The sequence below is a fragment of the Mus pahari genome, chromosome 3 (genome assembly GCF_900095145.1).
Source record: "Mus pahari chromosome 3, PAHARI_EIJ_v1.1, whole genome shotgun sequence".
NCBI classification, from domain to species: Eukaryota; Metazoa; Chordata; class Mammalia; order Rodentia; family Muridae; genus Mus; species Mus pahari.
Window position 1 is genome coordinate 52065694 of NC_034592.1, and position 18887 is coordinate 52084580.

The following is an 18887-nucleotide window of genomic DNA, read 5'->3' on the forward strand; positions in this document are numbered from 1 at the left end:
AGCTACCCATTGATAAGCAACCCAAGCCCATGACTATATACCAGCTACATGGTAGTAAGCAATCCTGCAGTGAGAGGGAAAAGAGGATGTGGAAACAGTGTGGTAAGGTCACACAGGTCAGTGCACTTGGCTTGTGCATGGTTATTCAGCTGTCTTGGTCCATAATAGATTTGTTATCATGAGCTGTTTTCTCTTTAACAGTTGTCTGATAATCCAGATCTCGAGGTCTGTGGAGGCATGTGTCTAAGCCCTATGGACTTTACTAAGTTGAGAAAATTAACTTGTAGAGCAAGGCCTTCATAACTACCGTTCTTCATAGTTCAAATTAGAGTTTGCCATTTTATACTTTAAGTGATCTTTCTTGGGTCATTAGCAAAAACAGTTATTTCTCATTTATATCATCATGAATCTAGCATATAAATTAAGGACTTACAATTTTCTACTCTTAACTCCAGTAATCTGCTTTCCTTTCTGAGTCTCTGGGCACATATATAAATACTGTACTGTCATTTTTGTCCCTGTCTTCAGACTGTGACTATTCTATATCTTATTCCATTTAGACTACTGTAGCGAAATAGCATGGACTGGATGGGTTACTAACAACAGGAAGCCCAGGATCAAGATCCTATCATAGTCTATATCTGACAGGCTTTCTTTCTAGACCTTGGTCACTGTAACCTCACAGCAGAATGCTGGGGTGGGAGAGCGGAGGGTTTTTGGGTACTGATAATGAACTTTTAGAAGGAAAGTGCTTATTAAAAAAAGCCTCCATGATACAATTATTCCATCAAAACCACACCTCCTGATACTATCACCTTAGGTTAAATTAGGAAGTTAACATTCTTAACATTGTAACAACGTAAGAACAAAAGCATTCCAACCACGATCCCCTGATAATAATACAAATTGTAACTATTTTTCTATTTGGAGTAATACAAAATTCTGAGTAGGTAGATTTCAAAAGCTTAGTAGGCCCCATAGCTTTTAAATGTAGAAAAGATAGGACCTTGTCCTAGAACCCTGAAATATGACACAGACATCTGATTTATAGCAGCTGCACAGCAAAAGCAACACTCAGTGTTAAGAAGTATCCATCTAGGGCTGGAGAGATGGCTCAGTGGTTAAGAGCACCCACTGCTCTTCCTAGGTCCCGAGTTCAAATCCCGGGAACTACATGGTGGCTCACAACCATCTGTAATGAGATCTTATGCCCTCTTCTAGTGTGTCTGAAGACAGCTACAGTGTACTTACATATAATAAATAAATAAATCTTTGGGCCTAAGTGAACAGGGCCAGAGCAAGAAGGGAAAAAAGAAAGAAAGAAAGAAAGAAAGAAAGAAAGAAAGAAAGAAAGAAAGAAAGAAAGAAAGAAAGAAAGAAAGAAAACTTTTCTATCAATCTAGTCATCTACATTTTTGAGTTTTTTAACTGTGCCTTCTGAATGAGGTCTCAAAACTTCTGTGTCATAGGGCAATTTTGAATACTGCCTAAGATTTTTGCTTAGCTGTTGATAAGAGAACACTCACTGGAAACATTGATAGTAACTGCTCAAAAGATGGCCTCCTCCTCACCTATTACTGCAGTCAGCTGAGTGGATGTTATTCTAATCTCTCCACAGCCTCGTTCCTCCTGTAGGGTTCTTCTTCTTCCTTTGCCATGAAAGTAATTATAACATGGTGATTTCAGTGATGTAGCCAGAGTACAAAAAATGGGACCAGGTTGGTGAAAACAGAGGAGGGCGAAAAATCCTCTTTCTCCCTTCTTTATTTTTTCTGTCCTTTCGCCCCTCCTTTCTCTATCCCTCCCTTTTCCCACCCAACTATCCAACTATACATTCCAGTCTTTCTCTAATTGATACCAGAAACCGAGGTGTACTGAGTCACTGGAAGCCTTCTTTCTCAACTCTTGGGAATGGTGAGGTGAGAGCGTCTTTTGAAGGTCATAGACATGTTCTGGCTGGGAGCTTGGGGAACCAGAGAATACAGACACAGAGCAAAAACTGTCCCAAGATTTGGTGGTCACCAACATCAAGGGACAACAGTTCTTGTCAATGACGACCAGCATCATGAGCTAGACCCCCAAAGTAGGCCTTTTAAAGATAAGTCCCTGAAGTTAGACTTCCTCCATACTACCTGAAGCTATGTCTTGAGTTGCTATGTTGAGGTTGGACTTTCAATAAAACAACCCCTCCTTTGTAGCTCATGCTGCCAGGGTTTCTTTGTGATATTGGCTCATTCAGCAATACATGGCTGGTTAAAGGCATTCACTCACAGGACTGTGTTGAGGGGCAAGACAAGGTTTTAGTGCCCCAGTCAGTTAACCATCCAAGTTCACCAATGCTGACCGTTCTCATCTGTGTTGTTGACTCAGTGTAATTTTGCACTTCAAGTTACAATACAATTTGAAAATGGCTTCTTTAGCTTTGCAAAGAAAATCAATCGGTGCTAAGTGGATCTGGAGTATGAAGACTAGCACAGTAAAGGACCATTTCTGGCTATGTAAACAAGGCACTGGTCAGGCTATAGTAGGTTAAACTGCAAAAGAATTTAGCCAAAATGACCTAACTCCAAATAGGCATCTCTCTCATAGACCAGAGAATGTGGTCTCTCATCTGTCACATCACAGTACCCACTACCTTCTGTCTACCTGATTGAGAGGCTGTTTATTATTATAGCTATGTATCATTCCCCTTTAGAAAGGGTATATTTCTTGGTAGCATTGTTATAAATAGCACGTAAGAGAGACAAGAGGGCTGTATGATTTTATCACAGCTGACCCTAGTCCCTCCTGAAGCTCTGCCACTGTTGTTATTTGCATTTATAACCCCTGATTACTTACTGTTCTCTATAGATGCAGAGAAATTTGTTGCTCTCTGTAGTTTAATGATTCCTCCAACTTGACATTAATTTTTTTTTTTTTTTTTAAATTGTGAATCCACCTGCCCCTGAATGACTCTCCCGGCCCATGCTGCCACAAAGAGTGAAGAAGTTTAAATTAATGTTTTATCCAGCAAAAAGATTTAGGTACTGCAGTCTGTCATGTGTAAAATCTATTCAGCTATCCTTGGCGCAGGCCTTGAGTATTCCCTGGGGCTCTGCTGAATTGACTGGAAACATGATAAGGCATCTAAATTCTGCAGGTATTGCCATTCCTAGCATCCAATTTGATTTTTGATGGACAGAGAGCCCCAGGAAAGTAGATGCCTTTGTACCTAAGTAAAAAGAAATCCCCAGCAAGACAGACATACCCTCATCAGTATGCTCCTGGTATGGCAGCCATGCAAGTGAGTGATGCTTTTTGTTCTGAACTCTGGCTCTGTCAATGACAGTACACGATTTACTAGAACAAATCAAAGAAATGTATTTGACTTGTGTTTTGGCATTTGAAAACATGAAGCCGTACTTCCTAATGCGGCTCTCTGATTCCACACTCTCAATTTGAACCCTTTCTTACCGATGACGTTACCAAAATGAGAATGAGAAATAAGAGCGAATCAGGGTGTAATTGTTTGCAGCGTTATGGGTAGCGCAGTCTGTGTGGTTCAAAGCACTAGACCCTACGATGACTCCAAATCCTTGACTGCAGTCAGCGGGCACAGATTTCAATGCTCGGCTCCCGTTCCTTCTGCAGGTCCATGTGACAGCTATGAGTGGAATTTTAAAGGGGACGTTGGAAGAAGCTGACAGCGCCTCACTCTGCTCCTCTGTGCAGGAATCAGATGATGACGTTTTTAGCTGTTACAGTGCTGAGAGTCTTGATAGTGTCAGTGTGTCCGCACCTGATCATTTACCCGTGAGTATCTGAAGCTGTATTTCGTATTTTTCCTCTAAATTCTACCTGGAAGACCGATTCTCGGGGGGGCTTCAGCTTAATTCACTGCCTCGTAGCTGCTTCCAGGTTCTTCGTCATACAAATGCATTTGAAAGAACCGTTTTGTTTAATTAGTCATGGTGTGCTTCTGTTCACCTCTCTAATGGCATGGGTCTAGAGGAGGCAGAATTTGGTCTCATCAGAGGTAAGCAGATAGCCACGGAAAACCATTTCATCATCAGCTTTCTCTTTGTTTAAGAAACAAGTGAGCCATTTCATTTGTAGCATCTAGTACTATAACCAATGTCAATGGGTTGGGAAGTATTTGTTAAGTGCAATGTGCTCACCTAAGATATATTTTTTTTCCCCTTCTAGTTTTGAGAATCAAACCCAGTGTCTTGCAAATGCTAGGTGCATACTTTGCCACTGAGGCACATCCTCAGGACCTCAACAGAGTGGGTAGGGGAGAAGAAGGAAGAAGGGAGGGCAATGAGGAGAAAAGGCCAGTTAGATAGCTCAGTGGTTAAGGTAAAGGACAATACCGCCAAGCCTGATGAACTTAGTCACATCCCTGGGATCCACATGATGGAAGGAGAGAAAGTGTGCCTGATGTTTGTTCTTTGATATCTACAAACATGTTCACACACATGTGCATACACATACAAATAAATAAATTTAGTAATAAAATTTTAGTAATACAGTAATAAAGTATAATGATAAAGTATAATAATATAATACTAAAAATAGATGTTTTAAAAATACGGTGCTGCAAAATTGAGACAATGAAATTCTGAAATTCTGTAGATAAAGGCAAGGCTCAGATACAAGCCTATGTTCATGCACTAGAATAAAGATGGCATCCATATATATATATATAATAAGGGGATTAAGGTGAAAAGAACAGAGTATAATAGTATATTGAATTCATTATCCCATCCATTTTCTAGTTACATTCATTGTAAAAAGATGCACATAAGTTTTGATATAGGATATTTTTCATAATTCTGCCCATTTAAATTTAATAATTAATGGGGACAAGACTTGAAAACACATTATTATTATTATTATTATTATTACTTTCTTTTGTTTTTGTGACATCAATGCTTGACCCAGAGCTCTGTACAGCTGCACTACCACTGAGCCACATCCCAACCCTTATAATTATCTCCTTATAATTTTTGTTACATTTACTTATCTGTAGTGTGTGTCTGTGTGTCTGTGTGTCCATGCATCCGTGTATATAGCATAGCACCCGTGTAGAGGTCAGAGGACAACTTGTAAGAGCTTTCTTTCCATTATGAGAGTCATAGGATTGAACTTGGGTCATCAGACTTGGAGGCAAGTGCCTTTACCTGCAGATCCCCATAATTATTTTGTAAAAGTGTTAATAGACAAAGTAAAGTCAATGGAACTCTGTAACTTCATGTAGGCTTTACAGGATTTCTAGCTGGCTATCTGTTGCTATGAAAAAGAAGGCCATATACAAAAGCAACTTGGGGAGGAAAATGTTTATTTCAGCATATGGGTCTTTTCCATCATATTCATCATGAAGATAAGTCAGGGGCGGAGACTCAAGGCAGGAATCTCGAAGCAGGAACTGAAGCAGAGGCCATTAAGGGATGCTGCTAACTGACTTGCTCTCCATGGCTCACGCAGCGTGCTTTTTTTACACAATCCAAAACCACCTGCTTACGGGTAGCTCTACCCACAATGGGTTGCACACTTCTGTATCAATCATCAAATAAGAAAATGTCCCTACCGGTTTCCTAGAAGGCCAGTCTGATGGCAGTTTTCACTCTTTCTTCACATCTGACTCTAATTTGTATCTAGTTGACAGAAAAAGCTAACTAGGAGCAGTTACAATGAGGCAAAAGGCATTTAAAACTTACATTTTGTGTTAAATAGTTTCTATCTTTTAATGAAGTAAAGGTAAAAATTACTCAAACAAAATAATACAATTTTATTTTCATGTAGATTTATTTCTACCTTCCCTATTCTTAGTTCTTAGGGAGTTTTGTACTTAGGGATTTTAAACTCACTGAACCATCCTTAAAATCCCCACTAACATTATACACAGATCTCTATGAACTCGAAAACTGAATTTTTGTGCCTTACTTCTGGCTCAAGATTTAAGAATTAATATTTTATACTTGGGCATATTCCATCCTTATTAAAAGTTGAGAGTTGAAAACATCAGATTTTGTAAGAAGTTTTAGGCTTTGTATTGTTTAATCTCTTGATTAATGTACAACTTTTAAAATGACCTCGTAGCAAGTTTAAAATGTGAGTAGAAGGTTTAAGAACTCTTGTGAAGATAGCCACAGCTTGGAAGTAAGACTGTTTAGTGACCCAAAAATTATTTCCAGACAAAGCATTCTGGGGCAATATGCTTTGAGGTCTGTTTGCTGCTTTTTCAAACCCTCTAAGCTACTGTATCCTTAAGACAGACCAAGATAGAGACTTTATGTCTTGATAAGACCCTCGATGCCTAGAAAGGCATAGGACATTTTATATTTAGCAGATTAATTTAACAGCTTGTATATTGAACAGATTAATTCTGATAGATTTCCATTCTTTTTTGATGTACTACTGGAGTTCTACCCAGGCCTTTGTACCTACTTGGCAAGTGTTCTACCACTGAGTCATATACTCCCTGCGATAATTCAAAATTCTCAGGTGCTGTAAGAATGAGGCAAAATACATGGTATGGAATTCTCAAGAAAATTAATATATTATTTTTTTCTTATAAAAGGAAAGAGTCTATGGGTTGCTCACATCCTTAAAAAAGCAGTGGTCCACATTTAAAAGCAGGACTGTGGGGAACTCTCTAACAATACCTCTTCTCTGTGCTTAGAGAGTCTCCTTTTCAAGTTGGGTCTGGTAGAGAAACTGTCCAGTGTTTCTCAATCTTTTTTCCCTTTAGCCACTCCTGAAAAGGACCATCATTTAAGATGTAGTTTCCCTGAGGTAACTCCATCTCACAGTATAGAATACTAGTCTAGTAGTACGGAAGAGCAAGTGCCACACCTCTGTGATCTTTTAAAAATAAGCTCCATTTTTTTTATTTCAACATCCTTGCTATCTTGTGCATCTCCTAAAGTCACGAATTGGTTTTGTCCTGGAAAAATCAATCTCAAGACTTCTCTATGCAAGACTTCTATTGATTTCTGCTGCTTACGCATTTACCTGTGACTTTCATTTAAACATCAGTGGGTCTTACAGATGTGGTTTAAGAAACCTTCCGGATGATCGTGATGGCACTCTAGTGAAGGTTAGAGAGAGCGAAGGAACAGCAGTTGATCTGGACATTTGAACAGTTTCTGGGAAGAATAAAAGTAGCAGTGGGGAGAGTCTCTTAAAACTATTTTGCTATGTTATCCCAACTACATTGTTACATCTTCCATATCCACAGCCAGCATAGGACACTCAAGCCCATTGTAGTCCAAGAAATCTTAGGTTGTCAACCTTGCGGAGGTTTTTGTTTTGTTTTGTTTTTGTTTTTGTTTTTGTTTTTTATTTTGGGGTGGTGGTTTTTGTTTTGTTTTGTTTTGTTTTTCCCCATCATCAGCACAGTTGATGGGCTTGTCACAGTGAACTTTCTAGAGTTGAAGGAAATTGTTTACAGATTCTCCTTTGGAAGAGAATGTTGCTATTTATCATTTGGTAACTTGGGGCTGAGAACTGTGAGTGCGGCCACACCAGGAGGAGGATGAAGAAGAGCAGGCAGACGCAATCTGCTAAGTACTTCCTGTTACTGTGAGTTACTCTCCGTCTGCTCGCAATCACGAAACCTTATTAATTCCAAAGCTGGGATAAGAGAAGAAAATCTATGCATGCACGTTCCTTTCTTTCAGAGAACCTGAGGCTTGGTGCAGGCTAAGACAAAGGACAACAGTAGTTGCTGAATCTCATCTTTAACTCAAAGAACATTAACAGTGACTTTCAGAGCAGCTGGTTAGAGTTCTCTGTCTAAAGCTATGGAGGCCAAGACCATGGAGGGCTCTTGAGAAGCAGAAAAATGTGAGCTGCAGTAGAGTACGTTAGTAGAGTACCAGTGCACCCTGCCTTTCCACCCATCCCTGTAGCTCCCAAGGGTTTACATCCATGACAGACTAATAAGTACAGAGAACCAACTCGTCAAGTCAGTGACATGGCTGCCTCTTTTCTGGCAACTCTTTTAGGTGTAGAATGAATTAGTCTTTTGGCAAAAGTTAAGTGAGTCAAAAAACAAAAAAAATATGGCAGGGCAAGAATTCAAGACGAGTGCGAAGTGACAGTTCGCTTCCCCTTTCTGCCTGGAAGCGACAGGCTGGCTTTCCTCATGTGTCACTGACATTGATGGAAATGTCGCAAGGCAAACATGTTTTACATTTACATGAAAGAAATTGGTTTGTCCTGGTGACATGATGCTACTTGTGGTAATGGTAGGAACGTTACCATGAGAGGTGGGTGAGTTGAAGTACACAGAGAGATTCTTGATCAGTAGCTGGCAAATCCAGGGTTATGTCACTGCCTCCACAGGTAACACCTCATTTTTTTTTTTTTTTTTTTTTTTTTTTTGTGACAATGGAAGTTGGGTATGTGGGCCTCCGTGAAAACAGGCAATATCTGTCTATCTCTTCAACCCCAGGGTACAACATTACTCGTTTCCTAACTCAGGACTTTAGAAGCCCATTGACCTCAGATTTCAGTTGGGTTCACTTAGTCCTAACTTCCTGTTCAATGGACTAATTATTTTCTTGCAATGGAGAGGTATAAAGTCTGCTTTTATATTTGTTTCTTCATTCTAAACCTTGACAAATCACTGAAATCCAGCATCAAGTTTAAAAGCATAGCCAGGCCAAGTTTCAAATAGAATTTGGTATGTCTGTGACAAGGAGTGTAGACTATCGAAGCGATGGTTTTAATTCTGTTAGCTGTTGTGAAAAAGTAAACCGTAAGGGCCATCCTGAGGTGGGGAAGGCACTCTCACCTGAAAAGGATAAGGCTTTCTTAGCCTGTGATCTTTTATTTACTCGGATGCTTGTAGGCAGATTGATTTTGTAACTATTTCATTCAGAAAAGAATTAAAGTCATTATTAAATATTAATGACACCATCTTCACATTAGTGATCGAAATGTTTCTCTCTGACAGGATAATCCGTTTACAAATAAACCTCAGAACGTTTACATTTTATAAACCTCTCAGTAGAGAGTTAGGTCTGTCACTGGTCAGGGGCAGAAGCAGTGTGCTGCTGCTATCTGCAGACTTGCAGACTCAATAGTTCTCTCTCTCTCTCTCTCTCTCTCTCTCTCTCTCTCTTTCTTTTTTTTTCTTTTTTTTTCTTTTTGGTTTTTTGAGACAAGGTTTCTCTGTATAGCCCTGGCTGTCCTGGAACTCACTTTGTAGACCAGGCTGGCCTCGAACTCAGAAATCAGCCTGCCTCTGCCTCCCGAGTGCTGGGACTAAAGGTGTGGGCCACCACACCCGGCTCAGTAGTTCTCTTAATCTCTTAGGGACTTAAAAACCAAACTGAAATTATTGTCTTGTAGAACAAAAATTTTCAGAAAAAAATCCTTGGAACTGTTAGAATTCTGATTGCGAGAATTGTTGTTAGAAAGAGATTTTTTTTTTGACTTTTTAATTAATTAATTTATTTATTTATGTTTTTGAGACAGGGTTTCTCTGTTTGTAGCCCTGGCTGTCTTGGAACTCACTCTGTAGACTACACTGCCCTCAAAGATCTACCAGCCTCTGCCTCCTGACTGTTGGGATTAAAGGTGTGTACCACCAGTGTCCAGGTTAGGAGTTTTATTGAAGATAATTTTAATAGAGGCTTTGGGCAGAAGGGCTAAGGCAAAGATACTTAGACACAGGTAAGACATTCCCAAGTGTGAGAATTGGCTCCTCCAGGGACAGTTCGTCTAAGTTATATCTCAAAAGGTAGCTTAAGGAACCACTTTCCTCTTTTTTTTCTCTTTAATAACTGCAATGACAGGGAGATGGCTTGGTAGAATTCTAATTCCATAAAGAAAAGCCAGAAGGAGGAGGATTACACAAGGACTTTCAGTACATGTCTTTTTCCTGCAAGTGCTGTTTCTCATGAAATTCCTAGAAAACTATAGGTGCACACCTGGAGATAGAGACAGGTTTGTGTAGTTTATCCCATGCTAGAATTCTTGCTTCTGTTCCGGCGATAGGTTTCAGCTCAGTTCCTGGGTAACAGGCTCTTTTCCATTCTGTGTCCCCATAATTTACCTGTTTTTCTTTCTATTTAGCCTCAATATCCTTCCTTTCAGATCATCTAAGGGTGGCCACGAGTGCCGAATTGTCGGACTGAAAAATTCTGTGGCTGTAAATGGACCCAAATAAAAGTGAGGTGATTAAAATTCTAATATCCATCTTCCCGGTACTATAATCTCCTGGGTTTGGTTTGGAATGGAGAGAGTCACTAGCTCTAGACTGGCTGCTTAGGACAACGCTGCTGGCGGTATCCGTGCCTGAAGCAAATGTCCTAGTGATTCCCCAAAGGCTTTACCATTTGTTGCACAGAGCAGGCTTTCTTATGCTCTCGACAGCTCATGGGAGGTACATCTGTGTGATGGGAATACAGAAAAGAATTGCTGAGGAAAGTGAAGAGTCATTTGTAGCCATTTCTGTATAGGATATAATATGTAGTGTTTTACTTTCAGGAAGTACATTTTTAATTGTCTAGTCTTTGTGTGTGTGTGTGTGTGTGTGTGTGTGTGTGTGTGTGTGTGTGTGTGTTTGAAGAGTTTGAGAATAATCTCAGAATGTTTGAAGGCTTCATATTTATTGTTGTCTTGGAAGTTTTACATGCTCAGTGGCGGCAATCTGCCACAGATTAAATTTAAATAAGTCTCAAACACACTAAGCTCCATGCCTAGATGAAACCAAGTTAAAAACGTAGTTTGTAAAATAACAAAGAAAGAGCAATCGTAAATACAGTAAAAGCTAAAGCAAAGACCATTATGCAAAAGCATGTAAAGGCATTCGCTTCCTTTTAAAACCATTTAATTTTCAAGTAGAGAAGTGTGTCAAGTCAGTTAAAATGGCAGTAAAGTCAGTTGTATTTGATTTTATTCTGCACTGCAAATGGAACAGTGAAGAACTAGTAACTATAGAACTATAACTCATCGATATAGGTGACAATTCTCAGAATTTGATGAAGGTTTTTAAAAAGATTCAAATAGACAACTGTCTTGGGGTTTCCTCTACTGTGAAGAGACACCGTGATCGTGGCAAGTCCTGTAAAGGAAAACATTGAACTGAGGCTGTCTTACAGTCTCAGAGGTTCAGTCCATTATAATCATGGTGGGAAGCATGGTAGTGTACAGACAGACGTGAGGTTGGAGAAGGAGCTGAGAGTTCTACATCTGGAGCCATAGGCAGCAGGAGACTATGTACCAACCACACTGAGCATAGTTGGAGCATATATATGAGCTCTTAAAGCCCCACACAATGACACACTTCTTCCAACAAGACCACAACTACGCCAACAAGGCCACACCTGCTAATAATGCCATTCCCTGTGGGCCAAGTATTCCAACTCTTGAGTCTATGGTGGCTATATCTACTCAAACCATTACATCAACTGTTATGTCACCTGAAAAAAAATGAGGAGGAGGAAGAAGAGGAGGAGGAGGAGGAGGAGGAGGAGGAGGAGGAACAGGAGGAGGAGGAAATTATTATTATTTGGAGATCTTAATGAATATCACCAAATATTGTTTCAAAAATACTCCTTTTCAAAACAGAAATCAATACACTAAAACATTTTTTTTTTTTAACAAAACACTAAATCCTGCCTTTAAACAATTCTCAAAGTTCCATGAAGTCTGGTGAAGACTAAGTAGGATGCTAACAACCTAGACACTTCTGCCATGTGTCCTCGGCGTTGGAGGTGAGACAGAGGTTGTTCTTGGCCAGATTAATTTTGTTCTGAGTTCTGTTCCTTGTCACCCAGAGAGCCCTCAGGTGCAAGGACTATACACTTTGTTCCATGATTATGAGATAACATTCTTAGAAGTACTTTGAGGTAAAATAGATGTTTTCATTTTAATCATGTTTTGAATATTACTCTTAAATAAAGCAAGATTTGTATTTCATTTGAAAATTAGTATACATCCTACATCTTAAAGGGCATATGTAGTGTAAGCTTTGATATCAGAATTTGGCATTAATTCTAATTTTGAGAATATTGATTAGGAAGAAATAATGAAATAAAAAATTGAAATATGAGTCATTTTTCAAATGAAATTAGTCCTGATTTCTACAAATAAGCTGGTAACATTTTTTTCTCTCCTTCTTTTTCCGATGCTGTGTCAGGCCTGACTTTCTGCCATTTGAGGTTTCTATGGCAACTCTTTCTTTGGCTTGGAGAGGAGTAAAGATTTCAGATTATTTACATTTTCACATAAATATATATGTATATATATATATTTCAAGAATACTTAACCAAATTTCATATTCATTTTCTTAAAAATAGAGATGTGAAAATAATTTTAGCTTTATAGAATATTTTTGAAATATTTTTGTGTTAAAAATATATATAACCTAGATGTCTTGCAAGTAGTTAAATACTTTCTGGGAAAGTGATGGAATTGATTGCCATGCAGGTGACAACGCCAGTGGGATAAATAGATCAATTTGTATAAGATGGATTCACATTGCTGAACACTTTCATTAACTTATATGCTCTCACTATTTTTGGTGTGTGTGTGTGTGTGTGTGTGTGTGTGTGTGTGTGTATACCTTGTATTTGGGATATTAAGAAAAGTAAACTTATTTTCTCTGGGTGTTGGAATTATGAGTTATTTATGTCTATCTATCTATCTATCTGTCTGTCTGTCTATCTATCTATCTATCTATCTATCTATCTATCTATCTATCTATCTATCTTTCATCTATCTATCCGTGCATCTTTCTTTGTTTCTTTCTTTCTTTCTTTGTTTCTTTCTTTCTTTCTTTGTTTCTTTCTTTCTTTCTTTCTTTCTTTCTTTCTTTCTTTCTTTCTTTCTTTCTTTCTTTCTTTCATCTATCTATCCATGCATCTATCTATCCATGCATCTATCTATCTATCTATCTATCTATCTATCTATCTATCTATCTATCTATCTATCTACTATTTTTGTCTAGTCATTATCATATTGCTCTTTCCTAACAAGATTCACTGTGGTCTTGTATTGTAACTACTACTTCTTCCTCTCCTTCTCCTCCTCCTCCTCCTCCTCCTCCTCCTCAAATTCTTCTTTAAAGATTTATTCATTTTACTACATAAGTATGAATATTTTGCCTGCACGAATGTATGTGTACCACATGTTTGGCTGATGCATGTCGAGGACTGAAGGGGTTGTTATATCTTCTGAAATTGTAGTTACGGATGGCTATAAACCATGTGGGTGCTTACCGGGTCCTGTGTAAGAGAAAAAACGGTGTTCTTAATCATTAACCCATATTTCCTACCCCTGTAATCTCTTTCAAGAATTCATCACTTAACACTACTGTTATGACATGTTCACATTTAAACCTTAGGGAAAACCTTTAGGGATTGATATAAAACTTGTCCAGTTTATATCTTCACTTTTAATATTTCAGTGTTTATTTACTCCATACTTTGCCCAAATTGACTTGCTATATAGACATACATAAGTATAGATTGGTATGTTTGTGGTAGATTAATCTTACGTTGTCTTTCCATTCCAAAAAAAATTGATACTGTATCTATTATTTTATACAGAGTAGAATTTTATACATCGATTCATAGTGTTTATTAAGATTTAAATGTGTTTTGTTTTTATTTTGAGGTGGACTTTCTGACAGGTTATTTTTAGTATGAGGAAAGGTATGGGTGTGTTTGTTTATTTTATTTATTTAATTTTTAAAGTGATTTCCACAGAACATCCTTCAATTTGGCCATTGATTAATTTGTGCTATGTTAAAGTTGTGTTCATTCATACATTTATTCATTCAGAGTTTTAAATTAATGAAGAATATGAAAGCTCATCGAAAAACTTACCAGTGCATTTGATCATCTTATCTTAATTGTTAAAATGATGGACTTAACTGTTTTTTCAATATAACATTGTTACAATGTTATATTGCATACAATCTTCTTTTGAAAATGTTCCTTTTAAAAAATTAAATCACATAGTAATTAATTAATTTTGTGTGCATGCGTGGGGGTGCATAGAATCATTCTGGAAAAATACAGCTTTTAGCTGTAGAAAACATTAGCCTTTGTACCTAAGAAACTACAGCAGGGTAAATGTGCAACTATAAACAGTGACATGCTTGGAAAAGGATGGACACTCTGAGTTCCTTCCTCAAGCAAAATGAGGAAGAGCCGACTCTCAGTCAAAAGGAACAATGACGACCCAACTTCAGGTTCCAGGAATGTCTCTTCTATTAAGAAAAACCCATCCACATTTCTTCCTGTGGCTTCCACTCACTGGCAGTGGTGCAAAGGAAATCCAGCGTTGCTGGAAGGGCAGAGATGTTTGGATGGGTAGAGGGATACGGTGTTCACTCTGCTAACTTCTGTGCTTTTGCAGGTGGGGTTAGGTGGCAAATCGTGTGTCAGTTTATTTCCCATACTATCTCTTCATTTCCCCTGAAGGTAGGGTGAGGCAGGAGAGCACAGCCTTGCTCTGTTGAGCGCGTGTCTCCCCCTTCCCCCCATCTCCCCCCCCTCCCCCCCGTCACCACAGATTAGCTTTAGCTGCCCATTTCCATCTTTACGGTGAATTTGTCTTTTGATGTGTCCATCAGGTGCGTAAATGCGTTCTTTTTGAAGTCTGTTTAGCAGATACAAGTCACAGACTACAAGTGGCTCTCCTGTGTAAAAGACAGGGAGAAATTACCTTTCTATATTCTGTTTCTTTTCATTTTTTTTTCTTTTTTTCTTTTTAGTAGCTTAAATAACCCATTTAAGATAAAAGAGATGGTATTATTGTCAGTGGCAGCCTGGCAACATGACCGTGTTAACTTGCCTTTCTTGTTGGCGATGTGTACCTAAGTCCATTACTTAGTTTCACTTCTTCTGATGTTTGTCCCAGAACCTCTTTATTCAGAGCAAGTACTTAGGGTTACATTGAATCTGCACTGGAAGCGGCAGGAGGCCCATGCAATCGAACTTGAAAAGAGGCATCTCAGCCAGTCTAACGGACATCTACAGAGATGAGATCCCGCCTGGCAAGGGTGAATTTGGGATTGGTGTTTCCTTCTCCGCTGTATCATGGCTGGCTTCTGAACGGGGAAGTTAGGTTGTCTTCAAAGATATAGGGGACCATAAGGTTTCCCAGTTGACCGGTGGAAGATTCTACCCACCCATGTACATGTACAGCTGACTGGGACTTCCTTTTCATACACTTTGATAATTTATAGATACATAGGTGTGTGATCAAACCCCCCTCTAATTTTCTCCCCCCTAACTCTCACCCTAATAACCCCACTTTTTCCTCCCAACTCTATTAGCTATTTTTAAAGCACTCTGAGTTCACCTAGTGTGCCTGCATGCGCATGGGTGTAGGGAAAGCTACTGGAAGCACGAATAGTCCCTTACAGGTCATCCTGAAGAAAAGGACTCTTTGACCCAAAGCAGCCTACAGTGGCCCAAAGCTCTTCAGTTGTGGTGGGGCTTCCTAAGTGTTCCCCCCCCCACCCCCCACCATTCGAGCTGGTCCTTGGTCTAGCTTGATCCAATGTAGGTCTTGTGTGTGCACTCACAGATCTTGTGAGTTCACATGTAGTGTATTAAGTTCTTGCACCCCTGGCCCCGGTTGTTTAGGACTGTTGTATTGGGTCCGTAGTGTTCCCGCTTTGGGTTCATAGCTGAACTTTGCTCTTTCTCTATTAATTACATTTCCATATTTCTGTGACTAGCAGCTTACTAGTTAACCATGCTTTCTGGGTACAGCAGATAAGAGGCACTTGCAGGACAGTGGAGGGTGGGGGAAAGGAAATGGTCACAGCAGCCCTAGCCCGTCTTTGGCAAGGATCTGGTTCCTACCCAGCAGTGCCAGGCACACCTCAGACGACCCTTTCCTACTATGTACCAACAGCCCAATGGGTATGACCTCTTGCTTCTGTTGTGAACCTGTGAGTTTCTTAGCTTTCCTTGTTTATTTGGTGTGGTTCAGCATTCTGTCCTGCCACTGGGGTGTGTCAGTGCCGCTGGGGAGCCAAAAAGCAGGTAGTTTGTGGTCCATGTTTTGTCCCATTGTGGGAGCTGGACGGTTGGGAGATGTTTTTACCCTGCACGATTCTACCACTGGGTGCTGGGCTTCAGGGGCGGGGTTCCCAAGCTCCCAGGCATCCAGTCATTGCTGGGGGCAAATTGGGAACAAAGTGTCTGGGGTCCATGGGCCCCTGGGGGACCAGAGGCTCTCAAACTCCTGGACATACAGGCACCAGTGGTCGGGTAGAGTTGGGAACAAATTGGGGGCCTGCAAGGTGAGGACAAAGACAAGCCCAGTAGGAGCGGGGACTTCAGTTTAGCTCCTCAGCGAAAGTTCGTAGTTTAGTGAAGATCGTCTGGGAGCACAGAGAGACCTTTTATGGATGACTTTGGCAGCAGTTCGGTAGTCAAAAGCTTTCTCCATGCTCCCCACGGTGGTTTTTGATGAAACAGATAGTCCATGTTTATCCATTACCATTTATTGACTGTTCATCATAGAATATGGGTGCATACCAACCTCTCAGGGTGGACCAGAGATGAAAAACCATTTGCAGGGAAAATTTCGGGGAAGGGAAACTTATTGGCTAAACCCTAAATACTTCATTAGCAAGGAGAACTCTGTTTAGGGCTATGTGACTACAGGTCTTTTTCTTATGTGGGAAATGTGTCACGTGTTCCAGGCCAGGACCTTAGTAGGGAGCAGGGAGTAGGTGAGTGCCGGGGCGCTGGGGACTCTGAACCCATTCAACTGTACCAAGTTTCCCAGGAAGATCCATTATTCCACAATTCAGCATCTGAATTCTATCAAATCTTTTGTAACCAGCTCAATGTATGTACTTTTTTCGTTTAGGATACTTTCTGAGACTCTGTTTTCTGAACTGATCCTAAGAGAGATCCATTCTCTAGGGTATACATTCTTCACCGATTCATGCATTGAGAACAAAGGATGAAGAAAAACTTGGTCTTCATGGTACTATGTTTGATCTCTTAGAAAATAAGCATGATTATCTAAACATTTATAACACATGGTCTGTACATTTTTTAAAAAGCTTTTTATTTGAATAAGAGATATGGTGTATGAAGATTTTGTTGTGAGTTAAATGTTTTAGAAGTCTTTTCAGATTCACTGCCAATTGTAAAATTAGGAGGTCATATATCTATTTAATAGATGGAGAAACTGATGTAAAGTAATTTTCCCCGAAGTCGAGGAGGTGAGTAGTAAAAACATCAGCTGCAGTTCTTTTGTTATTCTAGAACTAAAGACTGTCTATTAATTATCATGACAATAACACTTGATTCTTGAACTTGCATTTCTATAATTTTATTTAAAATTCTTTTCATTCAAGATTTATTGTTTACCTCATAGCAAAAACAATTTTATTAATGATGTCTCCTTAGAAAAGCCTTTGGTAGTGAAATTACTTATGCAATATCTAGAATGGTTCCTTCTTTTCACTTCATGCTTGACATGGGAACAATGTGTTCCATAGTGTCACAGTCATATGTATACGAGGCTAGACTACCTAATTGTATATACCTCTTGTGTGTCCCACGGCATGCAGTTTTTCTAAAATGAAAACTAAGTATGTAAATTATTTTAGGCGCTGGATATTTTCTACAGAGGAATATTTTACATAATTCTTACATCTTTGAAAGTAAGAAAGTATGAAAGGATACAGACGTAATTTCATCAAAAAGTCTATTATTTATTCCTTTTTGTGGCTGTGTAGCTCTGGCTGTCCTGGAACTCACTATGTAGACCTGTCTATTATGCAGACTCCCTATGTAGCCTGTCTTTCAAACTCACGGAGCTCCACCTGCTTCTTTGAGTACTGGGATTAAAGGTCTGTACCATCATACCTGGCTTCCTACATTTTGAAAAAGATTTTTCTTTTCTGTTTTGTTTTTTAATTGAAAATGATTTTTCATACAGTATCTTTGTTTACATTTGCCCTCTTCTAACTCCTCACAGATTCACGCCACTGCCCCTCTTATCCAAGTTCACTCCCTCTCTTTCTCCCTCATTAGAAAACAAAAAGGCATCTAAAAATAGTAACATAAAATAAGATAAACTGGAATAAGACAAAACAATCAATCAGGAGAAAAAGAACCAACGACAAAGCATGAGAAATACATGTAGACACTGAGATACATATGCTTGTAGATGCAGGAATCGTGTAAAATCTCAAAACTGGAAACCATATTATATATACAAAAGACCTGTAAGGTAAGAAAAAAATGTCCTGCAGAGACAAAGAACCCCCAGTAGATGCCACTGAGTTAATTTTGTATTGCTCATCTGCTCCTGGGCATGGGGCTGGCCAGCCCTTAAAAGTGGTTTGTATACCCCATGGGAGAAAACCAGTTATTCCTTTGCAATTGGTTACCAATCTGAAATAGCTTATGCATTGAGGATGAGGACTGTGTCCTCTTCCCCTCTCAGTGCTGGGACCTCATATGGCTTGTGTGCAAGCCCTGTGTAGGCCCTCTGCATGTTTCCACAGTCTCTGTGAGTTCATGTGTATGTCAGTTCTATAGTTTTTAGAAGGCTTTTGAGTGGTTGGTGTGCTAATCATGTGATACTTGTTTTTCTATGTCTGTTTTATTGTATTTAGTAGGTTGTTCTCTAATTTGATCTATTAACTAACAAATACCATAATTTTTTTATGGCTAAACAAAGCTCCCATGTGTGTGGATATCACATTTTCTCTATACTTACCTTCATTGACAGATAGTTGGTTCCATAATTGGACTGTGGTGAACAGTTTCTCTGTGTGGACACTGGCAGAGTCAGAGTATGCAGCAGGAGTAACATAGATGCTGGCTCATCCTTCCTTCCTTCCTTCCTTCCTTCCTTCCTTCCTTCCTTCCTTCCTTCCTTCCTTCCCGCCCGCCCTCCCT

The 18887-nt window shown here is 39.3% G+C and overlaps 1 protein-coding gene across 2 annotated transcripts in view; it reads left to right on the top strand.

Moving 5' to 3' along the window:
- Nucleotides 1-18887, top strand: part of Csrnp3 (cysteine and serine rich nuclear protein 3) — a 184103-nt gene that overhangs the window by 10997 nt on the left and 154219 nt on the right. The window contains exon 2 of one of the 2 annotated variants that reach the window (XM_021193093.1): nt 3631-3792. The exons of the other annotated variant lie outside the window; for it this stretch is intronic. The gene's annotated coding sequence lies outside the window, so the exon portion shown is untranslated. The remainder of the gene's footprint in view (nt 1-3630; nt 3793-18887) is intronic. 2 annotated transcript variants of the gene reach the window in all.